Below are 20,172 nucleotides of genomic sequence, written 5' to 3' on the forward strand. Positions count from 1 at the left end.
TTTTCAAGGCATCCAACTCATCATGAGCTCTCCAAGCAATCAACATATCATCCACTTAGAGTACCAGAATCATAAGGCTGCCATCATGGGCCTTCTTCGTGTAAAAAAATAGATCTATATCACTGTAGGTATATTTTTATGAATGCATAAAAGCATCAAACTTGTGGTACCATTCCCTAGGTGCCTGCTTAAGACTATAAAGGCTCTTTCTCAACTCACAGACTAGGTTTTCCCTGCCTTTTTTCTCAAAACCCTTAGGCTACTAGATATAAATCTCATCATGCAAGTCTCGATGTAAGAAAGTCATATTTACATCGATGTGATAAATGTCTAGACCTAATTGCACAACCAAGGCCAAAACCAATTGTAGGATAGTCATTCTAATTACATAAGAGAAGACTTCATCGAAGTTGACACTATGCTCCTACTTAAAATCCTTAGTAACCAATCTAGCCTTATACACTAGCTTGGAGCGTCTATGGGTATTATTCAACTTGTACACCCACTTGCATGCGAAGGATGCTTGCCACTAGGCAAAGGAACCAAATCCCACATATGATTATTTTGCAATGACTCTTACTCTAACTACATGGCCCTTTCCCAATAGTGACTACATCTCTGTGCATGGCCTCATCAAAAGTAAGAGGCTCACCAACATCTATCATCATAGCATAGTCGGTGGAGGACCTAATTACTTAGGAGAACGTTTATCTCTAGTAGAATGTCTCAAAGGAAGTTATGGGACCTATACATCTTGTCTAACATCACGGTCATGGGAAAGGGCTTATGATAGAGCTAAAAGAAGATTAAAAACATGTGTGTCAATGACTTAAGTCCTTAACCTTACCAAGCTCTCTAGTTGAATATATAGGAGCAAGAGGCTCCTCGTGAAATATCACCCTATGTACCTCAACCACCTGCTCAGGTTACTTATGCATTTTCTCATCATGGAAAACAATATAATGGTGGCTACGGATCACCTTCTCAGCCTACAAATCCCATAGGTGATAGCCCATCTCATCTGCATCCCCATAACTAAGAAATATGCATTTTATTAACTTAGGATCCAGCTTATTATGCTTGTCCTTTGAAACATGGCAAAAAACCTCACAATTAAATACACACAAATGAGTATATGATGGAGGTTTTCCAGACCATATATTCTCTGCACCCTTATAACCAATAGCAATACATGGGGATCTATTAATCAAATGTATGGCAGTAGTAACTACCTCAACCCAAAAGTGCTGCAATAAACCTACTTGGCTAAACATACTACACACTCTCTTCCCTAAAGGGTGTCATGCACTTAGCCATATCATTTTGGGGTGGGGTGTACATGGAAATCAATTGATGTTTAATGTGTACATGGCAATCAATTGATGCTTGATGCCTGTTTCATGACAAAACTACTCAAAGGCTTTAGATATATGTTAACCCCCATCAAATCATAGGCATTTCAATCTATACCTAGATTGGTTCTCAACAAGAGCAAGCCAATGCTAGAATGAAGCCAATACCTTCAATTTTTGCTTTATGGGTATGCCTAGATCTTATGTGAGTAATCATCTAGAAAAGTGAAGAAATACTTTGCGCCACCTAATGACTGACAAGGTATAAGTCCACAAACATCAGAATGAATAAGAGCCAAAAACTCACCCATGCGTATAATGCCAAACTTTTTATGTGAACTGCATGTTTGCATGCTACAAAGACAATGATCACGAGAATCAAAATATTTGTAATCAAGAGATGAAAGATATTGTATATAGATAAGCATTTTCATTCCCTTTAATAACATGTGCCCAAGGCAATGATACCATAATGATACACATGATACTGTAGCCATAACCAAAACATGGTCAATAGACCCATATGCAAGTAAGGGGTAAAGAGTGCTAGACTTGGCATCTCAAGTAAGAGTAATATTTCCATGGGTAATCTTCTATGAGGAATCACCAAAAGATATAAAGTAACCTGCATCATCCAATTTTCTAGCAGAGAGTAGGCTTTTTATCAAAGCTAGAACATGGCATGCATCATGCAAAGTAAATATGCTACCTAAAGTAACTACAACCGTACATCTCCAATACCAACAATATCCAATGCCAAGTCATTACCCAATCTAACAGATCATGTCATGCGTAGATAGGAGTGGAACCACCACTCTTGATGAGGGGATAGCATGAAATGCCCCTAAATCAATCAGCCAACACTAAGCATAAGTAAATGGGGCATTGATCAACTGTGAAACATCAAGAGAGGAAGCTGCAAGTATGTAATTGTCATTTGAATCAGTCTCTACACTACATTAATATCGTTAATCATGACATTGGACTTATTAGGGACAATGTTGCAATCAGTATTCTTTCATGCACTTTGTTCTCTTCCTTTTTCTTGCACATGTCATTATGCATTTCGTGGCACTATGGCTGAATATGAGTTGGCTTTCCACAATAATAATAAGTCATTGTGGACTTACAGCCATGAGACTTACTAAGAGACTATCCACATCACTGAGAATGAGACTTCTAAGAGTCTCTCTTGCGGGGCAGTCATTACCACTTTTAGCATTACTATTTGTGACTACCAAAGCAGAGAGCCATGGGAAGCATCAGCTTTTTTAAATTAACTTCTTTATTCAATAATGTACCCTCTACATCCTACAATTTCAGCCTATCAGCAGATATACTTGCACACATAACAATACAGAATGTGTCACATGGTTCAGACAATGTAACTAGTAAGAAAATGGTGGAAATTTCTTCTTAAAGTCAATCCCCTACGAAGACAAATGGCTAAAAATAGAATGAAACCCATTTAAGTGGGCAGACATGAAAGTCCCCTCCTTCATACAAAGATCCATGAGTTACTTTGGCCAATACATCCAAGAGACGGGGCTTCGCTTATCATAGACATTATGGATCTTCTCCCATAACTTCCATGCAATTTGCCCTTTAGTAACAGCATTGTAGAATACCTGCTTAGAGAGTGATAAAATGATTGTAGATCTACATAACTCATCCAATTCATTCAAATCCATTGTATCAAAGTGTTCAGGCTTTACGTCCTTATATCTCAATAGCTTAATTGCAATTTTTGTACAAAAACTTGCCATATCTGTGCCTTCCAATAGTTGTAATTAGTGCCATCCAATTTGTCAATGTTAAATATGACACTTTCATTTCATCCACTAGCCATCATGCCAATTAGTGAAAGTATAGTACAAGAAAACAAAATGCTATAAATGACTGTTAATCAGCCCCAAATCATAGCCAAGTCCAAATAGAAGAAAACACTAGTGTAAGATTGTCCACTAATTGCTAGTAATGAACTATCAAATCAAAGCATTTGCTCTCATAGATAATGGATAAAATTGCAATTATAGCATTACTATAATAAATGTAATAGTAAATCAAAGATAAACCATGGGCAATCCATAAGGAAAAACCAGCTCGTACTACTAGGCATATCCGACAACAAACAAGATATGTAAGGGCAATTATCAGTGAAGATGCATACAAATGGCACCAAGATTTGTCACAGCCTCAATGTGTAAGTAAACAACATATCTAGTAGGCATAGACATCATGCATGTAGTAGGTCTTAGGAAGAATAAAAGAGAACTACCAAATGCATAACTAATTGAGCAAGGGTAACCAAGCTCGATATATAGCCAAGCAATATGTATACATCACTGACATCATGACAATAGAGATAAGTGTCGACATCCAAGATATAAATCAAATCAACCCACTAAAAGGTAACTGCATCCAAGAAATATCAAGAGAGCAAATACATAACTCAATGAGCCCCATTGTCTAAATGAAAGAAGCTCAAGCTCAATTGCATAATGAATCCAAGCTTAATGTAAATAGCCAAGTGTTAAGTAACTCCCATTGGAATAAAGCCAAATGCCAACTGATCAAGACAAGCTCAATACAACATGACATCTGTATAGGGAGCTCATGTTCAACTGCCAAGAACCACGGACCATTTATTCTTTCAAGCGTTTCAAGAGAGCACCTATGGCTATCTCTCACCTAGTCGGCGCACCTTCGATCCTACCGGGGTGTAGTGAGCTCACCTCAATGCTTGAATGAGTTGCCTCCTCCCTCAAGCACACCAGTAGCTCCATGATTCGTGATGCAAGCTCAAGCATCCTCAAGGCTCCACCTCCAAGCTCCATCCTCCATAGTCGTGTGTAAGACAAGAGAAGAGATGAAGAAGAGAGGAGAAGATGGAGAGCTTCACCTCCAAGATCCCTCACCCTCACACACTCACTCCCTCTCTCAAGCACACACAAGCAAGCAAAGAGAATAGAGGAAGAGAAGAAGATGAGTCCACTTTTGCCACACACCAAAGAATGAGCTTCTTCATTCACTTTTTGGATTTTATACATAACTCTAAATCCCTATTGGACGATCATCCCTTTTTTACATGACTGGCCATTGTGACAAGGTTTATTTTTCCATTTCCTCCTATTTGCCTTCTCTCTTTACTTATGCCCATCTACCTTTTACAATTTGCACAGGAGGGATCTTGGCGCTCTTTTACAAGAGTTTTAGGGGCGCCTTGCATTTAGAAATGTGTTTTTGCCTTTGACTTGATTTTTAAGGCCGCCCTTGCGCATTTGGCCATTCTCCATCATGCATCTTCCATTGCATTCGCATTCTTGACTTAATTTTCTTTCATCTCAAACTAGGGTTAACATTACCCCCCTCCTAGAGGAGTGCTAGTCCCATGGCACTTCTGGGGCTTTATTGATGAGGGCTTGGTGCTTGGAAGGGTGGTTGGGCCAAGGTGATGATGGGCTTTGTGTGGGTGGGTATTGGTGAGAATCTTGGCAAATGATTGTGTTGTTGGAGGCTGAGAATATGTTGCATGGATTGCGGGGCCTCCAATGGTGGTGGTTTGCACAATCCATCATTACTTGAAAGAGAATAAGTCTGCTACCTAAGGGGTGTGTCTACCTTACCGTGTGATGCATTGTACTTGTGCGAGTGGAATTGGGAGCTGGGTCAAGAATTGCAGGCAAGCTTAGTTGGTGTTTCCCACTTAAGGACCCAGTTTGTGCATAGAGGAGGTGCAGTGGATGTGGCTTAGGGAGATAGATCTAATTGTAGGCGAGTGTGACCTCCCTAGGTGTGTCCTGCCCTTAATGTGCCCTAAGCGTGTGAGTGGGAAATAAAAAAGGCTAGGGGGTTAGGGATGGAGCTAGTTGTCTGAAGTCACCGGACGCGCCTAACTTGAGGATCCCTGGAGCAGCACGAATCAATGGCACCCAGAATCGTGATAGCGCTCCCTCTTCCCGGTAACCAGAAGCTCTCTCCCTCTCTCTCACAAGGCTAACTAGTGAAATGAGGTTTGTCCTGGCTTCCCAAGCCTCTTAAGGTCCTTTCCTAGCACTACAAAACCTTAAAGCCAGTCCCCTTTCCCCTATTTTACCCAGAAATTTGAATCTGGTCCCTTGTTTCCCTGTTTTCAGCAGCAGCCAAAACCTCGGTTTTCTCTTTTCTTAACCTAATCTAACCTTAATCTAGTGCAGTCAAAATGCAAAACAGAGATGTAGAATGGTAGTCCTACACTAATGCTTCCAACAAACCAAAATACTTACTTGTTTCATAAAACCTCCTAAATCTCCTAGCTATCTCGAGCACCGGTTCGTTGGTTTTCGTGTACATTCAGTGGCTAAATGGCCTGCTTGATGACACTTACCACACCAAGTATTTGACTGCATCAAGATACGTGGGATGCTTGGTGCACTGATAATCTTCTGTTTGTTCAATTGGCAACCCACTGGAAGTTGGTAGACAGAGTGTTTTTCACAACCTACACTGTTGAAACCATTAGAAGCTGGCATTACTATGATGATGGCACCACCACAATACTTGGTGTGGTAAGTGTCATCAAGCAGGCCATTTAGCCACTGAATGTACACGAAAACCAACCATTCCTGGAGCCTTCTGTTCCTACTGTTTGTGGAAGAACCATACAGAGGACATTTGCTCTCTGAAGGAGATGCATGATAGGAGAAGGAAGGAAGAAGACGCACGATTCAACTTGCTGGAATCCAAAATGACAACACAGGATATTGGACCCAAGCCTAGAGAGTTTGATCCTAATTTCAGACCCAGAAGAGTAAAAAGCGCACCATTAAGTGTGAAAGCGCTCCCGAATCCTTGTAAGAGAGTGGCAGGCTCACTCCTGTGCAAATTGTATGCATTAGTTGGGAATAGGATAGACTAGAACAGTGGGAAATGAGAAATGGGTCTAGGCTAATAGCTGGCCATGTAAAAAAGGGAATGACCACCCATGAAAAGTAGGGCATGTATATAAAGTTGAAAAGTGAATGAGAAGCTCATTCTTGTGTGTGGCCAAAGCTTCTTCTTCTTCTTCTCTTGTTTCTTGCCTTCAACGCCATATTGGGGAATATGGGAATTTTCCATAAGTTTGGGACATGTGGTCAAATCTTTGGGTTTGTCATAACTTGAACATTGTAACTCCAAATTGAGCGCTCTATAGCTCAATAGATTCTATTTTTCAAGCACTTTCCAATGATAGGTCACATCGTATGGTTTTGAGAAACTTATGGGTATGTTATCCGAGTGTCACCTTTTTAGTACTTAAAGAATGGGATTGGGAGATTTCCAAACTCACTAATATTGTGTTCTTCTTGCGTGTGCTTGAGAGAGGGATTGAGAGAGTGTGAGGGAGTGAGGGAGTGATTGTGTGAGAGTGAGGGATCTTGGAGAAGAAGCTCTTCATCTTCTCTCTTCATCTTCCCCTCTTCTCTTCTCTTCTCTTGTCTCTGCCTCAAGGATCGTGGAGCTACCGGTGTGCAAGAAAGAGGAGGATACTTAATCGAGCATCAAGGTAAGCTCACTAAACCCGTAAGGTAGGCATTGTGCGTCGACTATGTGAGAGATAGCCATGGCCGCTCGGTTCGAAACACTTGAGCAATAAGTGGTCCATAGGTCTCGGGGTAGAGCTTGTGGCTCCCCTTCATTTTGGTTCCGTTGCCGAGACCGATGGAATCGAGCCTTGAGCGTCACGCGCATCAAATCGAGCATAGAAGTAGGGTTTGCAGCCCGAACCGGTGCTCGAGATAGCTAGGAGATTTAGGAGGTTTTATGAAACAAGTAAGTATTTTGGTTTGTTGGAAGCATTAGTGTAGGACTACCATTCTACATCTCTGTTTTGCATTTTGACTGCACTAGATTAAGGTTAGATTAGGTTAAGAAAAGAGAAAACCGAGGTTTTGGCTGCTGCTGAAAACAGGGAAACAAGGGACCAGATTCAAATTTCTGGGTAAAATAGGGGAAAGGGGACTGGCTTTAAGGTTTTGTAGTGCTAGGAAAGGACCTTAAGAGGCTTGGGAAGCCAGGACAAACCTCATTTCACTAGTTAGCCTTGTGAGAGAGAGGGAGAGAGAGAGAGAGAGCTTCTGGTTACCGGGAAGAGGGAGCGCTATCACGATTCTGGGTGCCATTGATTCGTGCTGCTCCAGGGATCCTCAAGTTAGGCGCGTCCGGTGACTTCAGACAACTAGCTCCATCCCTAACCCCCTAGCCTTTTTTATTTCCCACTCACACGCTTAGGGCACATTAAGGGCAGGACACACTTAGGGAGGTCACACTCGCCTACAATTAGATCTATCTCCCTAAGCCACATCCACTGCACCTCCTCTATGCACAAACTGGGTCCTTAAGTGGGAAACACCAACTAAGCTTGCCTGCAATTCTTGACCCAGCTCCCAATTCCACTCGCACAAGTACAATGCACCACATGGTAAGGTAGACACACCCCTTAGGTAGCAGACTTATTCTCTTTCAAGTAATGATGGATTGTGCAAACCACCACCATTGGAGGCCCCGCAATCCATGCAACATATTCTCAGCCTCCAACAACACAATCATTTGCCAAGATTCTCACCAATACCCACCCACACAAAGCCCATCATCACCTTGGCCCAACCACCCTTCCAAGCACCAAGCCCTCATCAATAAAGCCCCAGAAGTGCCATGGGACTAGCACTCCTCTAGGAGGGGGGTAATGTTAACCCTAGTTTGAGATGAAAGAAAATTAAGTCAAGAATGCGAATGCAATGGAAGATGCATGATGGAGAATGGCCAAATGCGCAAGGGCGGCCTTAAAAATCAAGTCAAAGGCAAAACCACATTTCTAAATGCAAGGCGCCCCTAAAACTCTTGTAAAAGAGCGCCAAGATCCCTCCTGTGCAAATTGTAAAAGGTAGATGGGCATAAGTAAAGAGAGAAGGCAAATAGGAGGAAATGGAAAAATAAACCTTGTCACAATGGCCAGTCATGTAAAAAAGGGATGATCGTCCAATAGGGATTTAGAGTTATGTATAAAATCCAAAAAGTGAATGAAGAAGCTCATTCTTTGGTGTGTGGCAAAAGTGGACTCATCTTCTTCTCTTCCTCTATTCTCTTTGCTTGCTTGTGTGTGCTTGAGAGAGGGAGTGAGTGTGTGAGGGTGAGGGATCTTGGAGGTGAAGCTCTCCATCTTCTCCTCTCTTCTTCATCTCTTCTCTTGTCTTACACACGACTATGGAGGATGGAGCTTGGAGGTGGAGCCTTGAGGATGCTTGAGCTTGCATCACGAATCATGGAGCTACTGGTGTGCTTGAGGGAGGAGGCAACTCATTCAAGCATTGAGGTGAGCTCACTACACCCCGGTAGGATCGAAGGTGCGCCGACTAGGTGAGAGATAGCCATAGGTGCTCTCTTGAAACGCTTGAAAGAATAAATGGTCCGTGGTTCTTGGCAGTTGAACATGAGCTCCCTATACAGATGTCATGTTGTATTGAGCTTGTCTTGATCAGTTGGCATTTGGCTTTATTCCAATGGGAGTTACTTAACACTTGGCTATTTACATTAAGCTTGGATTCATTATGCAATTGAGCTTGAGCTTCTTTCATTTAGACAATGGGGCTCATTGAGTTATGTATTTGCTCTCTTGATATTTCTTGGATGCAGTTACCTTTTAGTGGGTTGATTTGATTTATATCTTGGATGTCGACACTTATCTCTATTGTCATGATGTCAGTGATGTATACATATTGCTTGGCTATATATCGAGCTTGGTTACTCTTGCTCAATTAGTTATGCATTTGGTAGTTCTCTTTTATTCTTCCTAAGACCTACTACATGCATGATGTCTATGCCTACTAGATATGTTGTTTACTTACACATTGAGGCTGTGACAAATCTTGGTGCCATTTGTATGCATCTTCACTGATAATTGCCCTTACATATCTTGTTTGTTGTCGGATATGCCTAGTAGTACGAGCTGGTTTTTCCTTATGGATTGCCCATGGTTTATCTTTGATTTACTATTACATTTATTATAGTAATGCTATAATTGCAATTTTATCCATTATCTATGAGAGCAAATGCTTTGATTTGATAGTTCATTACTAGCAATTAGTGGACAATCTTACACTAGTGTTTTCTTCTATTTGGACTTGGCTATGATTTGGGGCTGATTAACAGTCATTTATAGCATTTTGTTTTCTTGTACTATACTTTCACTAATTGGCATGATGGCTAGTGGATGAAATGAAAGTGTCATATTTAACATTGACAAATTGGATGGCACTAATTACAACTATTGGAAGGCACAGATATGGCATGTTTTTGTACAAAAATTGCAATTAAGCTATTGAGATATAAGGACGTAAAGCCTGAACACTTTGATACAATGGATTTGAATGAATTGGATGAGTTATGTAGATCTACAATCATTTTATCACTCTCTAAGCAGGTATTCTACAATGCTGTTACTAAAGGGCAAATTGCATGGAAGTTATGGGAGAAGATCCATAATGTCTATGATAAGCGAAGCCCTGTCTCTTGGATGTATTGGCCAAAGTAACTCATGGATCTTTGTATGAAGGAGGGGACTTTCATGTCTGCCCACTTAAATGGGTTTCATTCTATTTTTAGCCATTTGTCTTCGTAGGGGATTGACTTTAAGAAGAAATTTCCACCATTTTCTTACTAGTTACATTGTCTGAACCATGTGACACATTCTGTATTGTTATGTGTGCAAGTATATCTGCTGATAGGCTGAAATTGTAGGATGTAGAGGGTACATTATTGAATAAAGAAGTTAATTTAAAAAAGCTGATGCTTCCCATGGCTCTCTGCTTTGGTAGTCACAAATAGTAATGCTAAAAGTGGTAATGACTGCCCCGCAAGAGAGACTCTTAGAAGTCTCATTCTCAGTGATGTGGATAGTCTCTTAGTAAGTCTCATGGCTGTAAGTCCACAATGACTTATTATTATTGTGGAAAGCCAACTCATATTCAGCCATAGTGCCACGAAATGCATAATGACATGTGCAAGAAAAAGGAAGAGAACAAAGTGCATGAAAGAATACTGATTGCAACATTGTCCCTAATAAGTCCAATGTCATGATTAACGATATTAATGTAGTGTAGAGACTGATTCAAATGACAATTACATACTTGCAGCTTCCTCTCTTGATGTTTCACAGTTGATCAATGCCCCATTTACTTATGCTTAGTGTTGGCTGATTGATTTAGGGGCATTTCATGCTATCCCCTCATCAAGAGTGGTGGTTCCACTCCTATCTACGCATGACATGATCTGTTAGATTGGGTAATGACTTGGCATTGGATATTGTTGGTATTGGAGATGTACGGTTGTAGTTACTTTAGGTAGCATATTTACTTTGCATGATGCATGCCATGTTCTAGCTTTGATAAAAAGCCTACTCTCTGCTAGAAAATTGGATGATGCAGGTTACTTTATATCTTTTGGTGATTCCTCATAGAAGATTACCCATGGAAATATTACTCTTACTTGAGATGCCAAGTCTAGCACTCTTTACCCCTTACTTGCATATGGGTCTATTGACCATGTTTTGGTTATGGCTACAGTATCATGTGTATCATTATGGTATCATTGCCTTGGGCACATGTTATTAAAGGGAATGAAAATGCTTATCTATATACAATATCTTTCATCTCTTGATTACAAATATTTTGATTCTCGTGATCATTGTCTTTGTAGCATGCAAACATGCAGTTCACATAAAAAGTTTGGCATTATACGCATGGGTGAGTTTTTGGCTCTTATTCATTCTGATGTTTGTGGACTTATACCTTGTCAGTCATTAGGTGGCGCAAAGTATTTCTTCACTTTTATAGATGATTACTCACATAAGATCTAGGCATACCCATAAAGCAAAAATTGAAGGTATTGGCTTCATTCTAGCATTGGCTTGCTCTTGTTGAGAGCCAATCTAGGTATAGATTGAAATGCCTATGATTTGATGGGGGTTAACATATATCTAAAGCCTTTGAGTAGTTTTGTCATGAGACAGGCATCAAGCATCAATTGATTGCCATGTACACATTAAACATCAATTGATTTCCATGTACACCCCACCCCAAAATGATATGGCTAAGTGCATGACACCCTTTAGGGAAGAGAGTGTGTAGTATGTTTAGCCAAGTAGGTTTATTGCAGCACTTTTGGGTTGAGGTAGTTACTACTGCCATACATTTGATTAATAGATCCCCATGTATTGCTATTGGTTATAAGGGTGCAGAGAATATATGGTCTGGAAAACCTCCATCATATACTCATTTGTGTGTATTTAATTGTGAGGTTTTTTGCCATGTTTCAAAGGACAAGCATAATAAGCTGGATCCTAAGTTAATAAAATGCATATTTCTTAGTTATGGGGATGCAGATGAGATGGGCTATCACCTATGGGATTTGTAGGCTGAGAAGGTGATCCGTAGCCACCATTATATTGTTTTCCATGATGAGAAAATGCATAAGTAACCTGAGCAGGTGGTTGAGGTACATAGGGTGATATTTCACGAGGAGCCTCTTGCTCCTATATATTCAACTAGAGAGCTTGGTAAGGTTAAGGACTTAAGTCATTGACACACATGTTTTTAATCTTCTTTTAGCTCTATCATAAGCCCTTTCCCATGACCGTGATGTTAGACAAGATGTATAGGTCCCATAACTTCCTTTGAGACATTCTACTAGAGATAAACGTTCTCCTAAGTAATTAGGTCCTCCACCGACTATGCTATGATGATAGATGTTGGTGAGCCTCTTACTTTTGATGAGGCCATGCACAGAGATGTAGTCACTATTGGGAAAGGGCCATGTAGTTAGAGTAAGAGTCATTGCAAAATAATCATATGTGGGATTTGGTTCCTTTGCCTAGTGGCAAGCATCCTTCGCATGCAAGTGGGTGTACAAGTTGAATAGTACCCATAGACGCTCCAAGCTAGTGTATAAGGCTAGATTGGTTACTAAGGATTTTAAGTAGGAGCATAGTGTCAACTTCGATGAAGTCTTCTCTTATGTAATTAGAATGACTATCCTACAATTGGTTTTGGTCTTGGTTGTGCAATTAGGTCTAGACATTTATCACATCGATGTAAATATGACTTTCTTACATCGAGACTTGCATGATGAGATTTATATCTAGTAGCCTAAGGGTTTTGAGAAAAAAGGCAGGGAAAACCTAGTCTGTGAGTTGAGAAAGAGCCTTTATAGTCTTAAGCAGGCACCTAGGGAATGGTACCACAAGTTTGATGCTTTTATGCATTCATAAAAATATACCTACAGTGATATAGATCTATTTTTTTACACGAAGAAGGCCCATGATGGCAGCCTTATGATTCTGGTACTCTAAGTGGATGATATGTTGATTGCTTGGAGAGCTCATGATGAGTTGGATACCTTGAAAAGTTACTTTAAGAAGAGCTTTGAGATGAAGGAATAGGATAGGCCTCACATATTCTTGGGATGCACATCATGCATAATCGCTCTAAGGGGCTCATTTACTTGTCACAAAAGAAGTATATCTAGAAGATCCTTTAGCGGTTCCATTTATAGGATGTTAAGTCCATTAGTTGTCCTTTACCTTCTTAAGTGAAGATTAGTTAAGTTGATTGTTTGCAATCTGATGAGCAAAAGGCCAAGATGGCTAAGATCCCTTATGCATTTGCAATGAGAAGTTTGAATTAAACCATGATAGCAACTCATCTTGACATAGAATTTACAATAGGAGTTGTGATACACCATATGCAAATATGTGTATATGTTATGGTGGTTAGGATAGGAGTTGTGGAATACACTAACTCTAATTTTGGAAAACATGCAGATAGTAGGAAGTCCACCTTTGGCTATGTCTTCATCTTTGTTGGAGGTGATGTTTCTTAGATGTCAAGGGTGTAGAAATGCACGGCCATATCTATGACAGAGGCAAAGTATGTTGCAGCCACTAAGGCCTGCAAGGAGGCTCTCTAGTTAGACCGTCTAGTGGTAGACCTTGGTATTAGTGATGTGGTCTCTATACTGCATTCAAAATCTATGAGTGCTATTCAGTTGGCTAAGAATCTAGCCTTCCATGTGCAAAGAATAAGCACATTGAGGTGCGTTACCACTTTATCAAAGAGGTACTTGAGAACAAGTCCCTTGAGCTTGTCAATATCTCAATTGAACAAAATCTTGTAGATGTGCTCAGTAAAAGTCTCTAAGTAGAATATCTTGCCTTAGAAAGAAGATGGGTGTAGGATGAGATGATGTCTTTTCTCATCCTGTTGTACTCAATGTACGTTTGTACTTTGTTACTTTTTCTTAAATTTCTCCTCACTAGAGCCACATTCGCCTTTAAGTGGGAGGTTGTTGGGGGTAAAGGCACATGTGCCTACGCCACCCATATATTCACTACACTTATAATACTCACACGCCTGTACACTATGGGTGGCGGACGCCCATACCCACACACTCGTACATTGCGGGTGGCAGGTACCCATCACCGGCACTTCATTCTTTATTCTTTCAATGATTAATGAATAAAGGAAGGTTCATCACACATTGTAACCATTGGAGTTTCCACACCTTGAGTCTCTCTCTCTTGCTCCATCTGCCATAGCTTGCACCTCCCTTGCTTTCGCTTGCTCATGCTACTAGTCGGGCTTCTCCCTTCAACCATGTAGTGCTTCTGACATCATTGGGGAAGTAAACAAATGGAGGGTAAGCTTATGCTTTTGAATCCATTGTAGCTAATTATATAGGATCTATGATTGAATAACATTTTAGTAGTATAGTTGCACTATTTTATTTGAATAGAAAATGTGAGGTATTGCTGTTGGGCTTCTTTCACATATCAAAATCAAGTAATTTAACACAAAAATCATGTCTCTCCAAAAGCTTGTGCAAGAAAGGAGTTGTTAGATTGGTAGATATTTGGGACAAGGATATTCCTAAGGATAACTAGAGGAACATATGGAATTAGATGGGGAGACTTAGACAAGTGATAAAGAAATGGATTCCAGGGAAAGAAGGAAGATTGGCCACCCTCATCATTGATTGGACTTGATGACTTATGGACGCGTCAAATTAATCATAAATGAAAGCTTATATGCAAGCTAAAGAGAAGAGAGGGCTCTTAAGCCCATTCTATGGACTTCATCATGATCAAGGAATATTGGAAGGTGTCATATCCCCACTCTATAGTGTGCACTTGGAAACCCAAAGTGGTTAATACTTGGTGAACTATGCGATCAAATGCTTTGATTTGACAATTTCTTACTAGCAGTTAGTGGAAGCCATACACTTTGGTCTTTTCTTTGGTTTAAACTTTGTCTTGGTTGTGATTTAGAGTTGATTTGAAGGTCATTTACAACAACCTATGTTCTTGTATTATGCTTTTATTTGTTGGCATGCTGGTGGATCAAATGACAATGCTATCTTTAACATTGACAAATTGGATGGCTCTAATAATAGTTATTGGAAGGCATAGATATGGCAAGTTTTGGTGCAGAAATTGTAGATATAAGCCATTGAGATACAAGGGTGTAAAGCTCGAATACTTTGATGTAGAGGATTGGATTGAATTGGATGAGTTCTGTAAATCTACAATCATTTTGTCACTTTTCAAGCATGTATTCTATAATTTTATCTTTGAAGGGTAGACTATATGGCAATTATGGAAGAAGATCCATGATGGCTATGATAAATGAAGCCTTGTCTCTTAGATGTATTGACTAAAGCAATTCATGGACCTTTGTGTAAAGGAGAGGACTTCTATGTCCACCCACTTAAATGACTTTCATTCTATTTTTAGAGAGGTTTTTGTTTTGTATCAGTTGTTTGGAGCTAAAGAATTTACTAATTCTCCTCTTATCTATTGTGTACTCTCTATCTCTTTCTCAAATTCTGCTTGCTGCGCCGTGTAATTTTTTTTTTACATGGTATCAGAGCCCAGGGAGCTCTAGAGATCAGAGAGTGTGCAAGATGCAAAGGCTTCAACAACAAAGAGAAACTATGTCGACTTCCGGAAGCGGTTCTGGTGCATCAGGAAACAATGCAGGAGGTGGTGTTTCTGTAGCGGCTATTCAAACACTGAGGATTCGTCCACCAACCTTCAGCGAAGGCAAGTTAGATGGTACAAACTACACCTTGTGGAAGCTCAAAATTACAACTATCCTTGATTCTTATGAGCTTCTGGGACTGTGTTGGGGACTGATGCAGAACCACAATCTACCCCCGACCCATCAAATTCTAGTGTGATGATTCCTCCGAATGCAGATCTTCTACGAGCTTGGAAACGAAGGAATGCAGATGCATTGTGTGCCTTAGTTACGAGCTGTTTTGACAGTGTTCTGACTTTGATTCAGCATACAACCAAAGCGTCAGAGGCTTGGAATGTACTAAGGAGTTAGTATGAAACACGAAACCAAACAAGGATTCAAAACTTAGAGGTAAAGGTTGCTAAGATGTTTTACTTGCTCTAATTGAACTCTATATATAAGGCTTTCATGTTGCTACTTTGAGTTCATGCAATTATTGATATATGTTAGAAGGGTAGGAAAAATAGGTTGAACTTTATCATCTTCATGTATATATAAAGTAGATACTATATTTATAATAATGCAACTATAAACGAAAAAGCAAGCATTGATCATAAATGCCATTAGCTTATAATACTAGCAATATGGTTTGATTTTACATATAGTATTGTTATAATGTTTCTCCAGTAACCTAAGATTTCTATATATACTATGGATCAAGAGAAATGCGAGGTAGTTTATACTTTTTCAACAATACAACGATGAAGGAAAAAGCAAGCATGCTAACAATATGATATGATTTATGTAGTGTTGTTATAATATATTGTGAGTAACCTAATTTTTTGTATGTAGTATGGAGTGAGAGAGATGCTAAGGCTAACTTACTGTATATTGACTAAAGAATCATAATGCCACGATTGTGTATATCAACTCAATCAACATCCATAACATCTTGCACAAGAAATGAGTAAATAAGGACGAATATTAAAGAAGTACAATGTCAAATCGGCAACAAAGATGTATGCATATGAGTCTAGGTACAAGCACTTCGAATACGTAGAACATAAAACCATGCTAGCATGGTGGAGAGTTGGCACAATACTCTCTAAGGATTCATAATTATGGGGGAGAGTGCCCTTTCTAGGTTCAACAATAGTATTGTCCTATACTTTTTTGTGTAGTTCTTTTCTATGGTAGAAATTAGGATAAATAACATGAAATTTACCTAAAGTTTTAATGCTTAGTTGTCTACAAATTGGTATCATTTGTATATTGGTTTTCATTCAAAACATAAAGCTTGTTAATATGCATGAAGAATAAATTCAAAATAGTGTAACATTTGAAAAAAGTATAATATAAAGGGCTAGAAAGAAAATGGCCATACTATATATATATATATATATATATATATATATATATGAACCTGGGCCAATGGGTTAATAAAATAAATAGCTTACCACTAGGGTAGCCACTAGATTATGAAAAAGAGCGAGCGAGCTATATACCTATTACGTTAATAAAAAGAGAGAGAGCTATGTAAAGAAAAAGCAACAACCCCCTCTCTATTCTTATTGAATTCGCATTCAGTTCGAAACAACGTCAATAAACAGAATACTTGAAAAATACATTTATTTCGGAAAAATGAGAAAAAAAAGGGGAAAAAAGGATCTTGAGCTGCACGTGTAAAAAATAGAAAATACTTGTAGGCACTAGGAGGGGTCATGTATTACTTCGACCGAGAGCGAGAGATAGAGAGGCCTATCCAACGTTTCTTATACCGTCGCACAACAGCGTCGCGAGATGGTATGTCGATCTTGCTTTAATGGCGTCTGTCGTATTCTGCAACTAGTGTTCTGTTTTGTAGCTAACTTGTTTTGAGGTGCGATAACAAGTAATGTGCCTGCGTTTGACGAAAGCGAGTAATGAATCATTGTTAAGAAGAGAAGCCTTGTGTTGCAAACGACGCATTGCCAAACGCCGAAGTGAAGTAATATTCATGCACTTTCGCTACTGCAAAAATCAGAATTGCCAAAGATGCATTTGCCATGAAATATAGAGCTTTAGTTAAGGATATTACTCACATTTGCTGTGACTACCTATTAACAGTATAAGCATTAAAGAAAACGTGGCAGCTGCAAAGAAGAACTTTTGCAAAAACCATTATTGCAAATCAATCCATGATTGTAGGCTTTCATCCAGTTGATAAAACTAAGCCATGGTGGAAGAAATGGTGATAAGTTAATAGGATAACTGAAGCCTCACAAACTTGGGAGCAAATTAAGAAAGTAGTGAAAGGATAATACTTGTCCCCCTCCTTTGAATCTATCAAAATGAATAAGCTTTATAGCCTATGTGAGCTGAACTTGAGTTGGAAAGGCCATTACTTGAAGTTTGTAAATCTACAAAAGTATATACCATTGATAACGACATCCTAGTAGAGTTGTCATCCTAGTAGAGTGCAAGATATTGCTAAGGACCGAATCACCTTTTTTATATCTATCTTGATGCAATGAGTCCCACAACACTTGAGGATGTCCTCATTCAAGCCAAACCCTTGGCCAAAGAAATCACTAGAAATGGCAAGAGAAATTGTATTGTAATCAACAACTATGAAGGAACTTTTCAAACCAAGGCACCTAAACAAACAATGTCAAGATCAATGGGTGAACCTTTGTAATTATCCAAGAACCAAGAGGGATAGACAATAAGCAATGCTATGAGTATGGAAATTTCGGATAGTGGATTAGTACCGGTCGATTGCCCAAATTGCCTTCAAAATCTTGACCCAGATCAACCAACTTGAAGATGCAAAGGAATTGGAAACAATACTCAAGCCAAGAAAGAGGACAATTGGCCTAAGCATGAGTGAACTCTACTTAGATGAAATAGAGTTGATATCGATGTCATACCTGGCTTGGGATTGTGGGAATAATCAACAAGGTTGTTTCTACAATAAGACTTAATAAGTTCTATTTCTAGTCAAATTGGTCATACTATTGGACTTAAGAAGTTCTATTTCTAGTCAAATTGATCATATCGTGTATGAGAATCCTCGAAATGCATGACTCTAGGGGGATAAGTGCTTTGACAAATATTGTAGAATTGGAGCTATTTTTGTATATATTTGATTGAGGCAAATAGATCTCGTGGATTTCACTGCAATGTTGGAGATATTTTTAGTTGTAGTTCTGGATAATTGGGTTTGTAAGCAATGCTAGTTTTTAAACTCATCGATGCATTTCTTAACAAGCTTAGATGGTTTAACTAGTAGAGCTTGCATGTAGGTAAAATTTTTTCAGGAAGTGTCTTTTCTTCTTTAGTGCAAGAAATTGTCGATTGTAACTAGAGTACTTTTGCTCAATCCAAGTGAGCTTTTTTCTTTACAGGATGTTGGAGGGTCAACTTGCTCGATAGAATGACATTAATTCCAATCTTCTTTATTTTGATCAGGTATAGAAAGTTGACTTATACTAAGTTTAGGTCAAAGAGGAAGATTGTAGGGGTTTGGTTATCTTGCCATAGTGATCCACAAAAGTGTAGTACTCTATATGATCCTAATAAGGAGTGGGCCACTTTAAAATGGGATGGGTGCTCACTCACATTTAAAATTCATAGTGAGCTGTTACTTGGTTATAGTTCCTTATATAACTTAAGACTATAGGGTTATCATGTGAACCAGCCTTAGGGTCAAATATTTAAAGGGTAGTACAATATTAATTTAGTAACAAAAATAAATTTAAATTAGTAAGTCAACAAAGAAAATAGAATCGTGTATGGACCTTTATGACATATCAATAGACAACAACCCATTTTTGGGGTTTGGCCAAGTTGCCATCCACAACCAAATCATCCATGTATCTTTCATTTTATGTGATGGATCGGTCTTTGGCACATCTGGCAGACTTGTAATTCTTTCATTTTTGACTTGACTTCAGGTACTTGCGGTCATGTAGGCCATCTACATGGATTGTTATTATGGCAGATTACTTTCATAGTTTTGGTTGGTTTGATACTTGAAGAGGTGGTTGCTTCATGTCTAGATATCATTCCCATCACCCCTATTGTGCCCACTTCATGATCCTAACGTGGCCTCCCTCTATAGCATGTTGACTTGTGTCTTGCTTGTGTATGATTACTGCTTACATGCCTTCGCCCTTTTTCCTATGGGGTCCTTCGCTTGCGACCATCTTTCGTGTGGCACCTTGCTACGGACCTTCGATGATTGAATGCCCCTTCTCCTGCACCTACTTGCCCACTAGCGTTGTGGCACCTAGCTAAAGGCCTGTGATGTTACCCTTTGGTCTTGCTGTGCCACCCTTTAGCCTTGTTGTCCCACTAGGCTTGTGGCATGTCTCGGTAGCCCCTTCAATGCTTGCTGGCTTGGGTGTAGCCCATTGTTGTGCTTGCATCATCCCCTTCGCCTGTTGTGTACAAGGGATAGGCAGTGTAAGAAAGCGAAAGAGGAAGAACGATATTTTGACAGTTCTTGTTCTCAATGGCATGCGTGAAGATGGATGACATGGATGAGATTGCTAAGGCCTTGGGTCCAAGCATGGACGTGGAAGAAGAGGCAGTGGAAGAAGACATGGTGCCTTGCACTGAGGAGATGGCTCAGCGGCCTCATGATGCTCAGCCCTTTGTCAAACACAACAAGCATCTGTATGAAGAATTCAATGCTTCCCTCGAGGTCCTTGAGGTGGGTGATTCTCCACCTTGCTCATATGCTAAGGTGGCCTTTGTTTTGCAAGATTTGTAGGAATTGAATTGGGAACAGTTGCTTGAGTTTGCAAATA

This window comes from Lygodium microphyllum, chromosome 13, assembly GCF_053477565.2.
Source record: "Lygodium microphyllum isolate KBCC chromosome 13, Lygodium_microphyllum_v1.1.10, whole genome shotgun sequence".
Classification (NCBI taxonomy): domain Eukaryota; kingdom Viridiplantae; phylum Streptophyta; class Polypodiopsida; order Schizaeales; family Lygodiaceae; genus Lygodium; species Lygodium microphyllum.